The 17088-nt window shown below is 38.2% G+C and overlaps 1 pseudogene; it reads right to left on the bottom strand.

The window, feature by feature from the left end:
- Positions 1-1646: 1646 nt before the first annotated feature.
- LOC127409977 (DNA helicase MCM9-like) lies at positions 1647-16948 on the bottom strand (annotated as a pseudogene).
- Positions 16949-17088: the final 140 nt, after the last annotated feature.

The raw sequence follows: 17088 nt of genomic DNA, 5'->3' as shown, positions 1-17088 counted from the left end.
TCACCATGACAACAGACCGGCCATCTTCACCATTCCAAGGGGTGAACGGTTCAAGCCTGAAAACACCTATTTCAAAGTTTGCTAAGCATCTTACAGTGTTTACGCTTATTTGACTTTGCATGGACTAAATGCTGTTTAGCCTGGCTTTATTTTCAATGGCCTACTATTTTTTGACAACAGATCATTACAAAGCAGTTATGGTAATATGTATAACCAGCCTAATTATCTTGCACTATTTACACTATGTGCTTAGAATGGATTGCTTATTTAAAAGGGACATGCATTGTAATAAATGGTTTATAATAGAAAAGCAGATTTTCTTTGCTCTTCTGAAATAAGTGTTCAATGTCCGATGTAGATGTACTCTAACTTTTACAATGCTCCCTCCCCAGTCCACTCAGATCATATATGAAAGATAAAATTGGTTATTTAGTAATCATCATGGTTATGACATCACATCCATAAGAAGATTAATACATTACAGCTCACATCTACTTATCAGCCTATGCAGAAGCATAGTTCCTCATTTCATAAACAAAAAGGTCAGTCAATCATAACAGAGGTCATATAGAAGAATTAAAAGGTACAGTAACAAAAAACTTTAATGGAAAACTTTAAAGGGTTAATGGAATACAGGTTAAGCTTATCGACAGCATTTGTAGCATAATGTCAACTTTTCCCTCCTTTAAAAAAAACAGCAAACATCAAGGTCACCATGAGGCACTTTCTTTTTTTTCTTTTTTTTTTTTATGAAAAGGAGGGTAGAGTCATAAATAATGTTTGTGGTAATCAACATTATGCAACCAATGCTGTCTATTGAGCTTAACTTGTATTGAACCTGGAATATTCCTTTTATTTTAAGGGTCAAAGAGTAGGTGGACAATGGTCATTTATGAGTTTTTGGCGCAAAAACCTTGACAACCATAATAGAAGTGGGAAGAAAAAGCAATGAAATACCACAAAAGTAAAGAATATGGCCCCTTGAAGGGATAGTTCACCTAAAAATTAAAATTCTATCATCATTTACTCCCCCCCAACAAAACTGAAAAATCCACAGAACTTGGCTGATTAGATAATCGCATGGGTGATTGTTGGTGCAGACAGGCTGGTTTGAGTATTTCTGTAACTGCTGATCTCCTTGGATTTTCACGCACAACAGTCTCTAGAATTTACTCAGAATGGTGCCAAAAATGAAAAACATCCAGTCACAGTCAGTTCTGTGGATGGAAATGCCTTGTTGATGAGAGAGGTCAACAGAGAATGGCCAGACTGGTTCAGACTGACAAAGTCTACAGTAACTCAGATAACCGCTCTGTACAATTGTGGTGAGAAGAATAGCATCTCAGAATGCTATTCTGAAATGCGGGTTGGCGCTGTTTTGGCAGAATGAGGGGGACCTACACAATATTAGGCAGGTGGTTTTAATGTTGTGGCTGATCGGTGTATATATATATATATATATATATATATATATATATATATATATATATATATATATATATATATATATAATTATTATTATTATTATTATTTTGTTTGTGTGTGTGTGTGTGTGTGTGTGTAAATAAACAAAAGCAGACATAAAATTCATCTAATGTTTCCTGAAACACACCAAAACAAAAAAGTTAGTTTTATTAATAATGTCTTTACTGCCCAGTATGCATTTTGTTTAGCTGTTTGGGGTCGTACATCATTATTACGCACTAAATCACAATTAAAAGAAAAAACAAATACTGACAAAAAAAAATTCTGATTACATACACAGCTAATAAACATCTCTTGCTGCACTCAGTCCCAGTCAACGTCTAAATCTTAATCGACAAACTGAACAAAGAAAGACCTTTGAGGAGTCCTGCGGAACCGCCAAAGCCCAATTCAAAACATCTCCTCTTCGTTGGATCCATTTTATTCTCTCCTTCCTTTCTATTAAAGGATTCTCTCCTTGTGTTGGCTTGTCTGCAGTGTGGTGGTACTGTCTTCGTTTGCATCTGTGGTTATGTTTTTCTGTGACTCAATTATTTGCGCTGCTGAAATGTTTTTTGTGATTTCTACTTGTGCGCTTGTTGCCAATTTATTTATACTTGTGTTCACGACCACTTTTACCTTTGGTTTTGCTGGGGTTGGAGATTTTTCTCCAGTATTTTCCTCAGCTAAAGAAATAAAGGAGAATCTGGAAAGTTTGGCTAGTGTGGAGCTGGCAACTTTAGTCTTTGGGTGGTCTGGCTTTGGTGAGGATTGTGGCGGTTTATTCGTTTTAGCGTTAGTCTCACCTGGCAGAAGGCTGTTAAGTCTCGGCTGTTGCTGATGTTCTACTACGTCCACAAACATTCCTTTGTGAGCTGTGGTCTCCTCATTGGAAACCTTTGAGGAAAGATCTTTTGATTTGTTTTGAATTCTTCGCTGGAGTTTCTTAGCAGCACTGTTGTCCTCTGCTGGCGAATGAGAGCTGTGATACTCCTCAGTTTCTTGCCTTTGTGATACAGTAGGTTGCACCGCCTCTTTTTCTGCCACAAGAACATGGGAATCTTTCAGAGGGACACCTGAAGTGGTTGTTCTGCATGAGTTATTCTCTTTTTGGGCTTGAAGGTAAAGTTTGTGAGTGTACGGCATAAATTCTCTGCTCTCTCAGCTCTGAAATCAGATTCCTCTATTTCAGGTGGTCCGATGGCTATGTTTTCTCTTTTAGACGGTCTCTTCCCCGTAATGGTGTACTGTGGGTAGGCATTGTGTATGGGGAGAACATTTACTCCAAATCATCTCCTAAAATTCTATTCTCAATGTTCTTGTCCTCGCTCTGAAGAAGAAACGCTTTCATCTCTTTTAGTCTTTTGCCTCTGAGCTTTTTGGAGCCCCTTTCCACTACAGAAGAGGGCCTGTCTGCCTCCACGGATAAATCCACATCATTCTTCCACGCAGAACCCTTGTGGTGCACAGAACGTCTGTTGCTAGGCAACACCATCATGCATCATGTCATCATAGTGTTCTGTGTAGAGGTAATCACAGGGGAGGCGTGAACAATGGAGCCTGTACGGGTCGTACTGGATAAGGAGTAAAACCAGACTAGGCCTGGATCTGACTCCTTACTGGGATTTTCATTAGCCAAACTCTCATTGGATTGTTCGTTATTTGGTTTGGGCCCTTTAGGGGAGTCGGAGTTGTGTTCTGTAGCCTAGAGAAGTACATGAAAGGCAAGTTTGGGAAATGTTTATACAGTGTGCATTCAAATTTATACAGTGGCAATAAAAAGTATGTAGACACTTAAGACACACTTAAAAATATATGGATGTCATTAGATAACAAGCTTTTTTTTTTTTTTTTTAAACAGACAGCACAAGCACACTTTTGAGGCAAGAAATTTAACAAAAAGGTGTTCAAGTTTTAAATGATAAAAAAGACAAAAAGTATAAGATAAAAAATATTTAAGCATAAACTTGAGGGTAAATGACTTCATACATTGACTAAAAATCACTTTGGGTCCAATTGATTAAAAGTAGCAAAAAATGTCTCAGAAAAGTTAAATCTGACAAAAGGTCTTGCATCATTTGTTTGCAGATGCCACTTCTTTTGATATTTTGTAATCTAATGCAATGGCAGTCATACATCTTAATGTGTGGCTTAAGTGTCTAAATGCTTTTAGGTGCCGCTGTACACATACTATATATTACACTGCCTGGTCAAAAAAAAAGTTGCATACTCTAATATTTAGTTGGACTGCCTTTAGCTTTGATTACGGTGCGCATTCATCGTGGCATTGTTTCGACAACCTTATGACATGTCACAACATTTATTTCTGTCCAGAGTTACATTAATTTTTGGCAGAGATCTTGTATTGATGACGGGAGAGTCGAACCACTCAGTAAAGTCTTCTCCAGCACATCCCAAAGACTTTCAATGGGGTTAAGGTCAGGACTCTGTGGTGGCATATTCATGTGTGAAAATGACTCCTCATGCTCCCTGAACCACTCTTTCACAATTTGAGCCTGATGAATCTTGGCATTGTCATCCTGGAATATGTCCATGCCATCAGGGAAGAAAAAATCCATTGATGGGACAACCTGATCATTCAGTACATTCAGGTAGTCATCTGACTTCATTTTATTGCTGCATAACGTCACTGAGCCTAGATCTGACCAATTGAAGCAACCCCAGATCATAACACTGCCTCCAGAGGCTTGTACAGTGGGCACTATGCAAGATGGGTGCATCACTTCATGCGCTTCCCTTCTTACCCTGACGCACCCATCGCTTTGGAATAGGGTAAATCTGGACTCATCAGACCACATGACCTTTTTCCTTGCCTCCACAGTCCAATCTTTATGCTCCCTAGCAAACTGAAGTTGTTTTTTCCGATTAGCTTCACTAATAAGTGGCTTTCTTGTGGCCACACAGCTGTTTAGTCCCAATCCTGTAAGTTCTCGTCACATTGTGCATGTGGAAATGCTCTTACTTTTACTATTAAACATAGCCATGAGTTCTACTGTCGTTCTTTTATGATGTGACTTCACTAAGAGTTGTAGTGATCTCCGATCACAATCATTCAAGATTTGTTTCCGACCACATTTCTTCCGCGAAGCTGACGGTTCACCACTATCCTTCCAGGTTTTAATTATGTGTTGGACAGTTCTTAACCCAATTCCATGGATTTCAGCAATCTCCTTAGTTGTTTGCTTGATTCAGGCCATTAAATTGCCCCTTCTTCAACACAGTAACATCTTTTCCACGACCACAGGATACGTCTTCCAACATAGTTGTTTAAGAAATGAGAAGCTACACACTGCATCAGTTAGGGTTAAAAGAATTGTTGCCAGCTGAAACATATTAATCACTGCAATAATGATCCAATCATTGGCTCTTAAGTATCTGCTTATTTTAATCCAAACTGCAATTTTTTTTTTTTTTTTTTTTTTTTTTTGGCCAGGCAGTGTATAAATGATATAAAATATAATATTTATTTCAATTTTACCTAGAGAACATTTGGAGTTCTTTGTGTTGGATATCGGTCAATCCCAGCCTCTCTAACACAATATTGCATTGTGTTTTATACTGCTCACAGGGGTTATCAGGAAAAGAGGTGTGCAAAGCGTTCACATTTCCAGGCAGAGCGCCCCCATGTGGCAACCAAAACAAAATCACACATATCCAACTCTAAAGAATGCAATATAACTTGTTAATTTAGGAACATCAAAGTGGCTAATAAAAGTACCTGCATGGAGCATTCCATAACAGAAATGACAACAACAGCATCTTCTTCTGTCACCGCCTCTCTGAACTTAAGCCTCGTGTAAACAGTTACAATGAGAGAAAGTCACTAAGATTAGACCAGCAATACTGAGAGGGTTTTCAGACCGGATGCATTTTTGCACTAAATCTAGATGCATCGCAACGAATAGAACAGAACGCAAGCATGTTTTAAAATTATGCTGGTTTTTAACCTAAGGCATCTAAAAAGTGCGGCGCTCTTGCACAAGATGGCACAGCGGTCAAAAACTTCAGTCTAGCACGTTTACATAGAAAAACAGCACTGACGAATTGAAATAAGTATTTGGTTTGAACAACTGCTAAAGCTTCAAAACCATAATCTGAAGCAGGTAATAGAGCCATAGAAAAGAACAACAGAAAACTTTAATCCCCAAGATAAAGGCTTTTTCATAAGGAAGTCATTAATATATCTTAATGACGCATCTAAAGAATTAATTAATAAAAGGGGGGAAAAGGGGGCCTGTAACTCAGCGAGTATTGACGCTGACTACCACCCCTGGAGTCCCGAGTTTGAATCCAGGGTGAGCTGAGTGACTCCAGCCAAATCTATTAAGCAACCAAATTGGCCCAGTTGCTAGGGAGGGTAGAGTCACATGGGGTAACCTCCTCGTGATCTCAATGGGGCGCGTGGTAAGTTGTGAGTGGGTCGCGGAGGGTTGCATGAGCCTCCACATGCTGGGAGTCTCTGCGGTGTCATTGTTTTCCAGTCAAATGATATAAACATCCTTAAAACAAGATTAATTTACTTGAGAAGCAAATTGACATGAGATATTAAATCTTGTTTTCAGAGAAATCAAACAAAATTTAATTAATTTAAAACAAGAAAAAATAAATTGCCAATGGGGTTAGATAAGAAAAATATCTTATTTTTTCTTAGCTACTGCTACAGTTACTTAAAAGGTTCATTTCATAAGGAATCAAACTCATAACATATTTGATATTTTAAGAGGACAATAAAATTATAAGTGGATCTCAGAGGGGAAATGACCCTCTCCTTGCCTGTCCTTATACTGTAACAGTTTAAGGATGGGCAAGGAGGAGGCGGGAACCGGCTGAACAGTAAACATAAACTTGAATAAGCAACTCAACATAAAACAAACATAAACAAACACAGACACACATACAACGCGGCCACGTGCGTCTCTCTCTCTCTCTCTCTCTCTCTCTCTCTCTCTCTCTCGAACTGGCGTCTCTGGCTCCCCTTTATCTCACTCTCCTGCTGATCAGATGATTCAGCACCGGCTGTGCAGCCTCACGGCCCGGCCACGCCCTCCTCCTCATCACAATGGGATATGAAATATATGACAGAAAACCAAAGGGAAGATCAGGGAGGGAATGATATGTGTTAGTCTGACCTTCAGCGAGGTGGCTGAGACACTCCAGCATGCGGATAGTGGTGCAGGCTGCATTACGACTGTCACTGTCTCTGCAGCTGATAGTAGAGACTCAGAATGGTGTTCGCTTCCTGTGTTATGTGAGGCTAAAGGATTTTTATCAGGCAGAAATAGGCCCTCATCTTCTCCATACTCCATAAACATGAAGATTCACTTGGAGCTCCTAGGGGAGAGACACAATGGGAAAGTTGACAGACAGAGTGAAAGAGAGCTGTTAATATTAATATTTTATAAATATGCTACAAATGGCAAGGCTTTACCATTATCTTCTACTCTGTATCAAAGACACTTTCAAGATAACTGACAAATGAGGGGCGATCCAGCCATTGAAGAGACAGATTTTCCAATTAAAATGACATCACCTGGCAAAATAAAGACTGAACTAGCTAGAAATCCAACAGGGGAGGCATGAATAATGGAACGGATACGATAAGGGGTGTCTGATCTAGTTACACATCTGCTGATGTCATTTACAGCAAAAACATCTACTATACAGTGGCGCCAAAAAGTATTTGGATGCTTAAAGGAGTAGTTCACCCAAAAATAAAAACTGTCATAATTTACACAACCTCATGTCATTCCAAACATGTATGACTTACTTTCTTATGCAGAACACAAAAGGAATTTTTTAATGAATATCCCGCTCAGTCTTTTCAATACAGTGGCAGTTGATAGTGACTCAATCCAAAGCTTAAAAAGGGACCCAAAGTATCATAAAAGTAGTCCATGTGACTCATGCGTCATATTCTAAGTCTTCTGAAGGCATACAATGGTGAGAAACAACCCGATATTTCCAATAAGTCATTTTCAGTGTAATTCTTATCATCTGTTGTGTGTTTATGAGAGAAGCTTGCAAGTTCATGTAATGATTGTTAAATCTTTTTAACACTAAAAAACATTTTAAAGAAATAGTTCACCCAAAAAAGAAATTCTTTCAACATTTACTCACCTTCATGCCATCCCAGATGTGTAGGACTTTCTTTCTTCTGCAGAACACAAACAAAGATTTTTAGAAGAATATCTCAGCTCTGCAGGTCCATGTAATGCGAGTGAATGGTGACCAGAACTTTGAAGCAGAATAAAAGTAATCCATAAGACTCCAGTGGTTTAATTAATGTCTTCTGAAGCGATCCTGTATACTTTATATTTTGTTTATTTTATATATACTATATATACTATTTTTTTATTGTATAATGTGTATTCTATATTGTGTGTATTTTATACTGTACATTGTATGTTATTATTTGTATATTGTGTTGTAATTATATGTATATTAGATTTTAAATTGTGTTGTGTAAATCTGATGTTTATTGTAAATTGGTGTATGTCTCATCACTGTCACGACAACTATGTTGCTCGGAACTGCACCCAAGAATTTCACACACTATTGCACTTGTGTATATGGTTGTGTGACAGTAAAAGTGATTTGATTTGATTTGATTTGATTTGATTTGATCCAATCAGTTTTGGGTGAGAACAAACCAAAGTTTTTCACTATACAGTAAATCTTGGCTTCAGCAGTCAGCAGTCTTGACTTGGCGATCATGATTTCAAGCTTGATTACACTTCCTAGCGCCATCTAGCACTCTGGGCATGTCAAGCACTAGAAAGTGTAATCGAGCTTGAAATCGCGATTGTGCCTAGAGACTGCAATGACAAGATGTACTGTGAAAAAGTAGTTACATTTTGGTCTGTTCTCACCCAAAATCAATTAGATCGCTTCAGATTAAACCACTGGAGTCATATGGATTACTTTTAAGCAGGCTTTATGTGCTTTTTGGAGCTTCAAAGTTTTGGCCAACAATCACTTACATTGTATGGACCTACTGAGCTGAGATATTCTTCTAAAAATCTTTGTTTGAGCTCTGCAGAAGAAAGAATGTCATACACATCAGGGATGGCATGAGGATGAGTAAACGATGAGAGAATTTTAATTTTTGGGTGAACTATTCATTTAGCCACATTCAAAGAGTCATTTATTCATTATAGTTTGTAAAGTTTCAAATTATAAAGCAAAAGATATACTGTATACTTTTTGGGGCCACTGAATATGATATATTCTAAGAAATCTGTTTTTAAAGTCAAGTAAAAACATGCCAATAAATATGTTTAAATATTTACAGGTAAAGATTCAAGCAAAAATAAAGAATGATAAAGAAAATTTTGGAAGCAATTCTGAGTCCCTCAAAAATTATATTTCAATTGTAAATTGTATATCTCTAAATGATTTGTAATTACAAAGCAAAAGACTCTTCTTTAGGCCAAACCTTTATTCTGTAGGATGAAGGTGGAGATGATTTTGTCCCACTCTGGGTTCTTAGTGTCCAGCAGAACCAGCACAAGTTCAAACCGACTCAGTAGTGGGATATCCAGAGCCACATTCACTGAAACAGACACGTTAGGGTAATACTGCCCCTTTGGGTCTGTGGCTGCCAGGATGGTGGTCCTTGTGTCCAGTTTGCACACCATTCTAGAACAGAAAGTGGGACATTTATTAATATGTGATACTTGCCTTTCATGATCAAATGGGAAGATACTGAACTTAAGTGGCTTAAGTAAATATTTAACCCTCTGATTCTGGTGTCAATGTTTAAAAGCTATTTTGAACCCTTCAGGGTGTGATGTTGCATCCAAAACCACCATGGGTGATTACCTTTGACTCTCAACTATAATTCTATATGACTGTCCTCTTTATATGTCATTGCATTTTTTATTTATGACAACATCAATTCAAAATGGTTGACAAAAGTGGTGATGCACCACTTTTATTGATTTGGATAGAAGATGCCAGAAAACATTATGTTCCCCAGCACTCACCAAGCTTTGGCTACACTGATGAATTGTTGCTCCATTGCTTCACGGATGCTGGTGCGGTCGTGCTCTTTAATGCTGTCGAATTTGTCGATGCAGCACAGACTTCCATCAGAGAGAACAAGAGTTCCTGCCTCGGGGTGCCATTCTCCAGAGTCCTTCACAGCTGCCACCATCAGACCTGATATACATTTTGTGCATTTACATACATCAGACAAATACAGCTTTCCAAAATGTAGTCTTTCCCAATGTCTTTCTTCAACTTTGGCAGAGTGAACGTTTAAACAATATTTTGGCTTTATTTTGTCTACTAACAATTTCAAACACTGGACATAAATGCATCACAGAAGCATTCTGTCATTTTAGACATTTTTGCCCACTAGCAGCAGATGAGACTCTCCTACATAGAGCACATATTTCACTATCTATTCACAAAAGTATGAATTTTGTTTTATAAGATTATGTGGTGGAATTTTGAATTTGCACAGTTTTAATTTGACATTTAACATGTAACAAAAAAGAAAAAGGAAAAAGGATTAAATCGGAAAACATTGTCTCTACACATAGGGCTGGGTATTGATAAAGATTTCCCGATTCAATTAGTGTCTGATTCACATTCTCTCTGATTCAATATCGATTCATATAGTTATAATTCCCTTTTGCCTACATATGAAAGAAATTATCTTCCAGGTAATGCTGTTAATTATACAGGGGACATGCTAACTAGTTACAATCCGAAAATGTATTTGACTAAGTATATTGTATTTAGTTTTACATTATTTTGGTCACATTTTAGCTTTTTAAAAATGAACAAATCCATGCATTTAATCAATACATATGATATTATATTACATAAATTACATTTTGTTACATGTTTACTGTTTAATTGCATGATGTATTTTTTGTACTAGTTACAAGTATTTACAGTGATTTGTAGAACATGTGTTAAAAACTGGCACTGTCTCTTTAAGAAAACCAACATTTTTGTATAGAGTGTCTGTTAATGAGCACATGTTAATGAGAGAGGACTCGAATTGTTTTACCTCATCTGTGCCATGCATGGTTAGAATTAAATGTTTATTTAAAAAAAAAAAAGAGAAAAAGAACAGAAAGGGTATTAAGAGAGACATTATTCATTGACAAATCGATTGCGTGGATCTTGTCTTTGGACACACATTACATGGAACAAGTTTTACTCTCAACACGCAGTGAAAGGATCTCGCTGCTGAATACTCCACCACTATACTACACAATTAATTCACTAGTAAGTGAAATCTAAACATTTACCAGCCAGTTGCCAAATATATACATTTTTAGTAGCATAGCGCTAAATTTGGTTGCAAATGCAAGTAATTTCCTCTATTGCAGTGAAGGGTTGCACATAAAGTAAAAGATCGATCTTGGGATTTAAGAATCGATATCGAGATCATTCAAATGAAGATCGCAATGCATTGGAAAATCGATATTTTTACCCAACCCTAATTACACACTTCACTTTTAATTAATCAAATGTTATTCAGTTATCATCTTGGAAATAAATATGGTCATTATACATTTGTAACCCATTTCTTGTAAAAATATCCTAATTTTTTAGCAGACTGATCAAATAGAGTCAAAAAAGAAACTGTGGCTGATATTGTTTCCATTTTCATTGTTACACTGAATGGCTGAGCGCATTGCATCGTAGGATATAGTTTTTCCCGGTTGTATACTGCACATTTTGGCAAATGTAGTAGGTAATCTGGGTATTCCATGCATATAGAAATTTGCATACTATGTACGGTATACATACTGCAAACTACGGTGTAAGTTGCATGCTATCCGAACATCACTCTAGAATGCTTGTTAAAAGGGTTCATACGATTGTGATGTGTGTGGTTCAGGAGAATGTGTAGAACCTGCATTAGTAGATCCAATTCATGCCGTGAGCACTGAGCATGGTGTAATCTTTGCAGCATACTTTAGAAACTGCGACTTTCCAGTCCCTGGATTGCTCACTAGCAGCAGATGTGACTCTCCTACATAGAGCACATATTTGACTATCTATTCACAAAAGTAATACACAATTTGTCAAGCAGACCTCTAAACTTTGTTTTATGGTAAGCCAAAAATGTCAGACTGCCCATTAGGTGGTTTGTGAACACATACCTCTCACCTTGGTTCCAGAAGCATCTATTCTCTGAACCCCACCTGCCAAAACCATAGCAACAGCCAGCTTGACGACATACATACCAAACACCTGAGGGCACAGAGTCATCAAGATCTGGTTCCTGCCTTCAGAATAAAGAGAAAGAGATTTTATCTATCTATCTATCTATCTATCTATCTATCTATCTATCTATCTATCTATCTATCTAAACTTTTTTTAAACTTTCAGACCAGGCTTTGTCAAGCCAACAACAAACTTTATCTATCTAGTTTGTGCTATTCTATATTGTACAAATACTTTTGTATTTTGCACTTTCAAGAGACGCCATATAAACAATGTACCGGCAATGGGGTCATGTTTGTGATTATCCCAGAATTCTTCAAATTCCTTCTGAATGTCTTCCAGCACCAGTGTTTAGTAGACTGCTCATTATTGACCTCGATATAATTCGCTTTCAGCACAATCTCCACGTCACAGCGACAATCCTGATACAACGGCTTCCAGCGCTGGCACACAACTCCATACACTGTGATGTCAACACCTATGACAAACACATGATATCATGATATGAGTGATTAAAGACACATCATGATGTTGCCCTGGGGATGGTAGTATTATTATCTGTGAGGTAAAAGGAAAGGTCAAGCAAACACTTTGTTTAGAAAATGAATATCATAAACAGTCTAGATTGAATCATAATCATATTAAATATAAACTGTGGTTTAACTTACAAATATTGTTTACCAACTGAAATGGAAATTTATCTGCAAGATATGTTATTAACTGTTAACTTAAGTCATACAGCTCAACAGTGTTTGTTTGTTTTATGATAAAACACATTAATAACAAAATTCATATATGTAACTTATTAACCATGTCATATGAAATCTATTACACTGATGAGCCAAAACATTATGACCTCTCACAGGTGAAGTGAATAACGCTGATCATCTCCTAACAAGGCCACATGCCAAGGTCTGGGTAGATTAGATGGTAAGCAAACAATCAGTTTTTGTAGTCAATGTGTTGAAGGTAGGAGGAATGGGCAGGAGTGAAGACCTGAGCAACTTTAACAAGGGCCAGATTGTTATGGCCAGACAACTGGGTCAGAACATTTCTGAAATGGCAAGGCTTGTGGGGTGCACCCGGTCAGCAGTGGTGAGTACTTACCGACAGTGGTCCGAGGAGGGACAAACCACAAACCGGCAACAGGGTGTTAGCCACTCACGGCTCAACGATATGCGAGGACAATGAAGGCTATCTCGTCTGGTCTGAACCGACAGAAGGTCTACTGTGGACGGCCGTGTACGTGTGCGCCGTTTACCTGGGGAAGTGATGGCACCAGGATGCACTGTGGAAAGACGAAAAGCCGGTCAAAGGAGTGTGATGCTCTGTGAAATGTTCTACTGGGAAACTCTGGGTCCGGCCATTCATTTGGACATCAATTTGACACGTGCCACCTACCTAAACATCAGACCAGGTACATCCCTTCATGGCAATGGTATTCCCTGATGGCAGTGGCCTCTTTCAGCAGGATAATGTGCCCTGCCACACTGCACACATTATTCGGAAATGGTTTGAGGAACATGATGAAGAGTTCAAGGTGTTGCCCTGGCTTCCAAATTCCCCAGATCTAAATCCAACTGAGCATCTGTGGGATGTGCTGGACCAACAAGTCTGATCCATGGCGGTTCCACCTCGCAACTTACCGGACTTGAAGGATCTGTTGCTAATGTCTTGGTGCCAGACATCAGATGACATCTTCAGGGACCTTGTAGAGTCCATGCCTCGGTGGGTCGGTGCTGTTTTGGCTGCATGTGGAGGACCAACAGCATACAGTTGTGCTCAAACGTTTGCATACCCTTGGAGAATTGGAAATATATGTACCATTTTTAAAGAAAACATGAGTGAGCAGGCAAAACACATTTCTTTTATTTCTTATGGGATTCATATTCAACTGTAGGTTATAACAGAATGGCACAATCATAAAACAAAACATGGCAACAAAGAAAAAAATGAAATGACCCCTGTTCAAAAGTCTGCATACCCTTAGTTCTTAATACTGTGTATTGCCCCCTTTAGCATCAATGACAGCGTGCAGTCTTTTGTAATAGTTGTCTATGAGGCCCCAAATTCTTGCAGGTGGTATAGCTGCCCATTCGTCTTGGCAAAATGCCTCCAGGTCATGCAAAGTCTTTGGTCGTCTTGCGTGAACCGCACGTTTGTGATCTCCCCAGAGTGGCTCGATGATATTAAGGTCAGGAGACTGTGATGACCACTCCAGAACCTTCACCTTTTTCTGCTGTAACCACTAAAGGGTCAACTTGGCCTTGTGCTTAGGGTCATTGTCATGCTTTCGTGCAGAAGAATGCAAATTGTCTGCTAGTATATTCTGATAACATGCTGCATTCATCTTGCCATCAATTTTCAAAAGATTCCCCGTGCCTTTAGAGCTCACATACCCCCAAAACATCAGTGAGCCACCACCATGCTTCACAGTGGGGATGGTATTCTTTTCACTATAGGCCTTGTTGTCCCCTCTCCAAACATAGCGCTTATGTTTGTGACCATAAAGCTCTATTTTGGTCTCGTCACTCCAAATTACACTGTGCCAGAAGCTGTGAGGCTTGTCAAGGTGTTGTCGAGTAAAGGCTTCTTTCTGGCAACTTGACCATGCAGCTCATATATTTTCAAGTATCGTCGTATTGTGCTCCTTGAAACAACCACTCCGTATTTTTCCAGAGCAGCCTGTATTTCTCCTGAGGTTATCTGTGGGTTTTTCTTTGTATCCCGAACAATTCTTCTGGCAGTTGTGGCTGAACTATTTCTTGGTCTACCTTGGCTTGGTATCAAGAGATCCCCAAATTTTCCACTTCTTAATAAGTGATTGAACAGTACGAACTGGCATTTTCAAGGCTTTGGATATCTTTTTATATCCTTTTCCATCTTTATAAAGTTCCATTACCTTGTTACGCAGGTCTTTTGACAGTTCTATTCTGCTCCCCATGGCTCAGTATCTATCCTGCTCAGTGCATCCACGTGAGAGCTAACAAACTCATTGATTATTTATACACAGACACTAATTGCAATTTAAAAAGCCACTGGTGTGGGAAATTAAACTTTAATTGCCATTTAAACCTGTGTGTGTCACCTTGTGTGTCTGTAACAAGGCCAAACATTCAAGGGTATATAAACTTTTGATCAGGGCCATTTGGATGATTTCTGTTATCATTATGATTTAAAAAGGAGCCAAACAACTATGTGATAATAAATGGCTTCATATGATCACTATCCTTAAATAAAAGTATAAAATATAAAAATATTTTCAAAATCAATGCCAAAAATTCACTATTTCTATCAGGGTATGCAAACTTTTGAGCACAACTGTATATAGGTTTTGGCTCATCAGTGTATACATCATATGATGTCACAAAAAGCATACATTTATCTGGACAGAATTGTTCTGCAATGAATTTCTCCAAAATTCAATATTTTGCCAAATATTTCTACAATTTTTATTATGAATAGGCCAATGCTCTCAACTGATTTTACTACAGTTAATGACCTTGGTAATAATATTAGTGTTATTATTGCTTTGAAGCACATTCATGTGTGAGGAAGCTTAACAAAGCCAGTCATGTTTCACACTCTGTATTAAAGAAGTTTACAGACCATAAACATGATGACCAGGAATGGGTGAAGTAACATATTTCCTGCACTAAAGTATAACTTCAAAACTCAGTAGAAACAGGGCTAAAAAACAAAACAGTAACAACAACTGCAGATTAGCACATTATAGAGAGTAAAAACTCCAACCAAGGCACATTCACCTGATTTGAAGCTGTCAACAAGGTCGTCCTCCAGGATGATGAGCATACAGCGAGGGATACTGCCCACTGACATTTTCTGCACCTGTTTGTGGAGATCGATTGGTCAGAAAGTTGTCAATGTTCATACTGCACTAAATAAAAGACTTGATATGTGAAGCAAAACCCATTCTTTAATGTTTTCTCTTCAAATTTAAAAAGTGATGTCAGCAGTAATATCTTAATTAGGGGTGTTAATGGTAAGCGATTTGGGCTGGTATCCAGAGGGTTTGTAGGTTTAAGTCGCAAAAAAGAGAATCAATGATAAAATCCATCACTTTGGATAAGAGGGTTTGCTAAATGACTACTTAAAAGTTTAAATTCTTTCTCTTATCTCAGCTTAATATGCAGAGTCAACTAAAAGTAATTTTGATTGCACCAAAAAGGTGTAATACTGTGATGCTATTCATTTTTTTGTTTTGTTTGATAGAGCGGCCTGTTCAGCCCGACACAGCAACATTGGCTCAAGGAGTGGTGTGAGTTTGGGGCGGGACTGTCTGTTTGAACAACCAATGGAAGGTTGGGAAATTCTCTTGAATCTGTTTGAAAACATTTATTTATTTTTGCAATTCCGTTTGGTGATGCTAGTGGCACAGAAGTCACAAACAGCTTTAAGTGTGTTATTTTTGTGTGGCACAAGTGGGACCAATTGGAAATGCAAAAGTAATGACCATTTCCAAATATGTGGATGCCTAGATGGGGCAATGCATTATAATTTTAAAATAATACTGTTATTTAAAATAAGGATAATGATAATAAGGATAATATAAACATAATTATAAAAACTTATTTTCTGAAGAATATATTTTAATTTTATAATAAAAGCAAAAGCCGCATGCAAAAGCCGCATGGACTACATTTACGATACTTTTGGGTCATTTTTTAAGCTTTAAAATGAGGCGCTTTCAAGATCAATTGTATTGACAAACTACAACATTCTTTCATCTTTTGCGCTCCACATAAGAAAGTCATACGGGTTTGGAACAACATGAAGGTGAGTACATGATGACAGAATTTTCTTTTTTTGGGTGAACTATCCTTTTAACATCTCACCTGCTCTTGGATTTTGATCTCCTGGTTGTCCTTGCAGGCAGCTGGATGGGTGTCACTCCCAGACTGGCAGGTTAATTTGAGTTGCACCCGTCTTCAGTGGGGCAGCTGGTGGGGTGAGTGAAGGTAGAAAACTGTTCAAAGTCAGCCTGCACTGAGAACACATGCCTGCACTTATTGCACATGTAGTCTCTCTTGCACTCTAGTACTTTAGTCGCACTAATGCGGATGACCGTGCCCGTGACGGACAGGAAGTGACCCACGTCTCTGGCTTTAGAAATGTGATATCTGGTCAGTTCGGGACACATAAGTAAACCTGCAAACATGCAGTAAATCAGTTAATAAGGTCCAGCTGCAAAATATGCATGTCTCATCAGTAATGAATGGACAAAACAGGAAATTGTACCACTAAAACTCATGTTGTTCGAAACCTGCATGACTTTTCTTTGTCCGTGGAACACAAAAGGAGAAATTTAGCAGGATTTCCAATAGGCTTCACAATAAAGACAGTGACCAGGCCAGGGGCTGCAAAAAGGACTAAAATTGGTGTAATTGAAAT

This window comes from Myxocyprinus asiaticus, chromosome 19, assembly GCF_019703515.2.
Source record: "Myxocyprinus asiaticus isolate MX2 ecotype Aquarium Trade chromosome 19, UBuf_Myxa_2, whole genome shotgun sequence".
Taxonomy (NCBI): domain Eukaryota; kingdom Metazoa; phylum Chordata; class Actinopteri; order Cypriniformes; family Catostomidae; genus Myxocyprinus; species Myxocyprinus asiaticus.
Note: the sequence above shows the minus strand (reverse complement) of the source record. Positions and strands in the feature narration are given on the sequence as shown.